General features: G+C 38.1%; 1 pseudogene; it reads left to right on the top strand.

The window, feature by feature from the left end:
* Positions 1-5,181: 5,181 nt before the first annotated feature.
* Positions 5,182-5,944, top strand: LOC121486171 (annotated as a pseudogene).
* Positions 5,945-6,527: the final 583 nt, after the last annotated feature.

Below are 6,527 nucleotides of genomic sequence, written 5' to 3'. Positions count from 1 at the left end.
GGTGGCTCAGTTGGCTAAGTATCTACCTCATGCTCAGGTTATGATCCCAGGGCCCTGGGATGGAGCCCCACATCAGGGCTCCCTCCAGTGGGGAGTCTGCTTCTCTCTCTCCCTCTCCCCCACCCTCTTCTCATCTTCTCTAAAATATGCTCTCTCTCAAATAAATAAAATATTTTTAAAAGCCATTAAATGTATATTCTAGGACTACGAGGTATAATATTTGAAACCAAGAATTCTTCAGGTGATTTTTAAGAGCAAACTGGAGATAGAAGAAAATTGGATTTCTGAATTAAAAGACAATTTTATAGAAAAAATCCAAACTGGAATACAAAGAGAAAAAGATTTTTACAGATAGTGCTAAGAAACAAGTAAAGTATGAATTGCATAACATCTTATAGTTAGTGCTCCTTTAAAAAGGGAAAAGTACTACTTAAGCATAAAAATATGTTAAGAAATATTGTTCAATTATTTTCCTAATATGATGAAAAAAACCCAACCATAGATTTAAGAAATTCAGCAAATCCAATGCAGAATAAATACAAAGAAATGACAGCTAACTGCATGATAGTTAGAAAGTAGATATTTTAAATATAACCATATGAAAAGTATATAAACAAAGCAATAAGACTGAAGGCAAACTTTTTAACAAAATTGATGAAAGTACAAAGAGAATCTTTAAGAGGTTAAAATGAAAATACTGCCAACTCAAAATTCTGGTGCAGATAAAATATTTTTCAGTAATTAAAATGAGAGAAGTGAAGGTTTTAAGAGAAAAACTCTGATATTTGAATAAATTATTGCCAGCAGGATTAAGTACAAAAATTAGCCAAAGGACTTCTTCAGGTTAAAGGAAAATGATCCTAAATGGAAGCATAGAACTTTCAGGGAAAAAATACTAGAAAGGTAAACATGATAAATAAATATAAATGAATATGAATATTAGCTATTTAATAAAAGAAAAATAATGCCTCATGAAAGGTATATTGAAAAATCACATTTAACACAAAGGATAAGAGGTGTTAAATGAAGATTAAGTATTACAGGTTTCTTTTATTCATTGAGAAGTCGTAATGAATGAATTCAATCAATAATGATAAATCTAGGATGCACATTTTATTTTATTTTTTTCTAAATATTTTATGTATTTATTCATGAGAAACAGAGGGAGAGAGAGGAAGAGACACAGGCACAGAGAGAAGCAGGCTCCATGCAGGGAGCCTGACGTGGGACTTGATCCCGCGTCTCCAGGATCACGCCCTGGGCTGAAGGCAGATGCTCAACCGCTGAGCCACCGAGGTGTCCCAGGATGCACATTTTAATCTGTGGAGTAACCACTGAAAGAATAAAATAACAAAAGAAAGTGTTAGTGAAGAGCTAATAAAGGAATAACATTAACACTGATTTTTTTTTTTTTCTCTTGGCTATCTTGACTACTGATGGGCCCATCAAAGGCATTGCTCTTACATATTTGTTTTATTTATAGCATTTCCTTTTGATTCCTTTTAGAGTTTCCATCTCTGATTCTATCACCCATCTGTTATTGCATATTGTCTACTCTTTCTTTTATATAAAAAGTATACATATAGGAAAGGAAGAAATAAAACTCCATTTCATAATTGACATGAATGTCTATATAGGAAATCTCAAATAATCTTCAAAAACTAAACAAAACAAATACAAAACTTCTGGAAGTTAAAATCATGTATATAAGATTGTAGGATATATGGCTAATGTACAAAAGTCAATTGTTTTTCTATATGCCAGCAATGAAGAGTGGAATTTTCAAATTACAAAGTCAATACCATTTGCAATAACAACAGCAAAAAAAGCAATACTGAGTTATAAATCAAACAATATATGTGGTAGACTATAAAACATATATAAAAGAAACCAGGGTTCTAAATCAATGGAGAATTATTCTGTTCATGGATTGGAATAAGTATTATTAAAATGTCAATTTATCCCAACTTAATCTGTAGGCTATAAGATGTTATGCAATTCATACTTTACTTGTTTCTTAGCACTATTTTTAAGTAGTCCTAGAATATACATTTAATGGCTTTTTAAAAGATGTTTTTTAAATAAAATAAAATAAAATAAACATAAGTTTGGATCTTACTGCATTTAAGTTTCTGTTCTATTAAAGAAATTACTAATAAAATTAAAAGTCACATGCTGTGACAAAATATTTGAAAAATATATCTTATAACCTTGTATATAAAACACACTGGGAAAACTTACAACTCAAAAATTAAAAAATAACGATATTTAAAAAGATTTTATTTATTTGAGAGAAAGTATGCATGTGTGCACAAGCAGGAGGAGGGACAGAAAGAGAAGGGGAAGCAGACCACCCACTGAACAGGGAGTCTGACAGGGGTCTTGATCCCAGGACCCTGGGACCATGACCCGAGCTGAAGGCAGACACTTAACTGAGTGAACCACCCAGGTGCCCACAACCAGATTTTTTAAAAGGGAAGAAACACATCTGAACAGACAACTCTTCAAAGAGGATAGATAGAAGGATGGCAAATGAGTATATGAAAAGAGCTTCAACATCATTTGCCATTAAACAAATGCAAATTCAAATGAGGTCACCACAATACACTATAATGGCTAAAATTTTTAAAACTGACAATAACCAATTGCTGATGAAGATTCAGAATTCTAGGATCTCTCATTCATCACTGATAGAGGTACAAAATGGTATAGCAACTTTGGATCAGTTTTCTTGTTTTGCAATGCTCATCATAATTTTATCACATGCTTCAAGTCACACCCATCATGCCCAAATGATTTGAAAACTTATGTGTACACAAAACCTGTATGTGAATATTACATATATTCATAACTTTCAAAAAGTTGAAGCCAGCAAATTGCTTTTCAATAGTGAATTATAGTTACCTGGTACATTCATATAATGAAATACTATTTTAGTAAAAAGTAACAGAGCATTAAAAAAAAAAAAAAACAGGAAAAGAAAGAGATCAGAGTGGCAAACAACTTGTAGCCAAGGGCGATAAAGATTAAAAAAAGATCTACTGACAAAAAAACAAAAACAAAAACAAAAACCTCGTTTAAAAAATTGGCCAAAGCTTCAAGCAGGCAATTCTCAAGATTATTAACTGATTAGCAAATAAAAAGTGAGCAATATAATTTATCAAAGAGATACAAATCATTAACACAATGTAATATATCCATGTACCTAACAAACAAATGTGGCTAACATTAAAAAAGGATTATGTCTAGTGTTGCCAATGTGCTGCCTGTTACAATGCTAGTAAATTAGAATTGCCACTTAGAAAATCATTTGTCAGTTTCTAAGATAAACATATGCTTACTCTATGGCCCAGCAAGTAGCTCCACATAGTATAAATTCAAAAACAGTACTTAGAGTTTTTAAAAGATATATACAACATGTTCTAGCAGGGTTTTTTTTTCCTACAAGTTTTAAAAAGATCATCCTTTTCATGGCTATGTAATATTCCATTTTATATAATATGTAGATATACATATATGTATGTAAATAAAATATACTATATATATAATCTCACACCATTCTTATCTGTTCATCTACCAACAAACACTTAGGTTGCTTCCATATCTCGACTATTGCAAATAAGCTGCAAAACATAAGGATGCATATCCTTTTTTAATTAGAATTAGTATCTTTTTCTTTGGGTAAACACCCAGTGGTGGAATTACTGGATCATAAAGTATTTCTAATTTTACTTTCTTGACAAGTCTCCATACTATTCTCACAGTGGCTATGAAATTTACATCCTATCAACAGTGCATAAGCATTTTGTTCTTTCCACATCCTTGCCAATACTTGTTATTTCTTATCTTTTTGGTTTTAGCCATTTTGACAGGTTTAAGGTATTATCTCATTGTGGCTTTGATTTGTATTTCTTTGACGATTAGACAAATGGGTAATAAAGATGCCATATACATAACACAACAGAACTTAATACAGCCATAAAATAGAATGGGATTGTGCCACTTATGACAACATGAATGGACCTAGAGGGTATTATGCTAAGCGAAATAAGTCAGACTAAGACAAATGCCATATGATTTCACTCAGATGTTGAATCAAACGAAACAAATGAATGAACAAACAAAAAGTAGAATCAGACTTGTAAGTTCAGAGAACTGATGATCCGGAAGAGAGGAAGATCAAGAGATGGGCAAGATGGGTGGAGGGAAATAGGAGGTACAGGCTTCCAATTATGGGATAAATAAGTCACGAGAATAAAAGTCACAGCATAAGAAATATAGTCAATAATATAATACCGGGGGATCCCTGGGTGGCTCAGCGGCTAAGGCCTTCCTCTGCCCAGGGCCTGATCCTCGAGTCCCGGGGTCGAGTCCCGCATCAGGCTCCCTCCATGGAGCCCGCTTCTGCCTCTGCCTGTGTCTCTGCCCCACCTCCCCCCGTGTGTGTCTCTCATGACTAAATAAATGAAATCTTTAAAATATATATTGTAGTACTGTTAGATAGTAACAGATGGTACTATGCTTGTGGTGATCAGAGCATAAATCACAGGGAGATGAATCACTATGTGGTACACCTGAAACTAATGTAACATTGTGTGTCGACTGTATTTTAAAAAAAAAAACAGCTCAAATACCTATCAACAGTAAAATGGATACATATATTGTATATATAACTTGTATATTCCACCTGAAAGTGAAAATATCAAAATATTAAAAATTATTCTCTCTGAATGGTGAATTACGAGTGATTTTTGAAAAATAAAATTTCTGTGTTTTTTTCTGTTTCTTGAGCTTTTGGCAGTAAGCATGTATTACTTTTTAAAATTTGGAGCAGGGGATCCCTGGGTGGCTCAGCGGTTTAGTGCCTGCCTTTGGCCCAGGGCGCGATCCTGGAGGCCCGGGATGGAGTCCCACGTCGGGCTCCCTGCATGGAGCCTGCTTCTCCCTCCGCCTGTGTCTCTGCCTCTCTCTCTCTGTATGTCTATCATGAATAAATAAATCTTTAAAAAAAATAAAATTTGCAACATATTTTAAAAATCCTATTAAAAGCAAACAATCAGTGAGGTGATGCTTCTCCAGAAAACTCTTCACCGGAAGAGAGGACCTGCTTCCGGCCCCGGGAGCGTCGTTCCCCGGATGCTGGCGCCGGAAGCTCGGGCTGCGGCTGCGCGGGAGAGCGCCATGCACGGGACCGCGAGCCCGCTGCTGGACCGCGAGCTTCGAGAGGCGGCCGCGGGCCTCCTTCCACACCATTCGCTGGGACTTTAAGCCAGCATCTGCAGATTCTTCATGCGAAGGAGATGAAGTCCCAGTTACACTGCCACACGTCCCTGGACCCACACCACCAATGACTGTACAAGGGGAACAAACGGCCTTCTCAGGAAGACGCGTGCTTATTATTAATCGTGGCCCTGGTGACTATGTGCTGGAAAAACTCGGTAGCAGCATCCAGGTCAAGAAAACAAGAGCCGAGGGGAGCAGTAAAATCCAAGCCCGAATGGAACAGCAGCCCACTCGTCCCCCGCAGCCATCACAGCCACCACCACCTCCACCACCTATGCCATTCAGAGCTCCAGCAAAGCCTCCAGTTGGACCCAAAACTTACCCCCTTGAAAGATAACCCCTCACCTGAACCCCAGCCGGATGACGTCAAAGGAGAGCTGAGGGCCGAAGCTGACATTTTGAACGGATGAGCGGCAGCAGTGGGAGCGGTTCCTCAGACGCCGAGCGCTCATCAGGAAGCGATGACGACAGCTCGAGCAGCGGGGGTGAGGACAATGGCACAGCGCCCCCTCCGCCGCCTGCGCCCGCACACCAGCAGCCCGGCAACAGCAGGCCGGCCGTGGCCAACGGAACCAGCCGGCCGCAAGGAAGCAACCAGCTCATGAACACGCTCAGAAATGACTTGCATTTGAGTGGGTCTGGCAGTAACAGTGAGGACTAGAGTCGGATCTTTCGAAATCAGCTCCTCGTGCACAGATGTGCTGCTGGACCAGGCTGCACTCGCATGAATCCCCTTGCTGAGAGGGATGCTCTATGGATCAATGACTGTAGTAGGAGTTTGAAGCTCTGGAGGTCTCAGATATTCAAGTCTATAACTTAGTGGTGATGGGTGATTTTCTCGTGTAATTTTCGAACAATCTCATGTTGCAAAGTAGAACTATGGAAGAACTAAACAGAATTCTATTTCTATTTGGTTAACACTATTCCTGAAAAACAGACCAATGTACCCCGGTCTAGGTTACTCAAAGGCCGTTATCTTTAGCAGACCAGTGATTCAGTTTTAAACCTCAGCAGCCACAGTTTGCCCCAGTGGTCTGCAGCAGTGAAATGAAACCTGGTCTTTGAGGGGTAGGAGAGGGAGGGAAACCTCAAACTGCAGCACAGAAGTATGTTAAAACCATTTTAAACTGTTGAGACAAAGTGGTAAGGAAGTTTTGTCTGACCCAGTCTGATAAGCCTGTGTGGAAATGGACTTCAGGAGGGAGTCTTAGAGTGTCCTCCTGAGGGTACCCTAGAGCTCTGCT

This window comes from Vulpes lagopus, chromosome 3 (assembly GCF_018345385.1).
Source record: "Vulpes lagopus strain Blue_001 chromosome 3, ASM1834538v1, whole genome shotgun sequence".
Classification (NCBI taxonomy): domain Eukaryota; kingdom Metazoa; phylum Chordata; class Mammalia; order Carnivora; family Canidae; genus Vulpes; species Vulpes lagopus.
The sequence above is the reverse complement of the archived record's forward strand: the minus strand, read 5'-3'. Positions and strand labels throughout refer to the sequence as shown.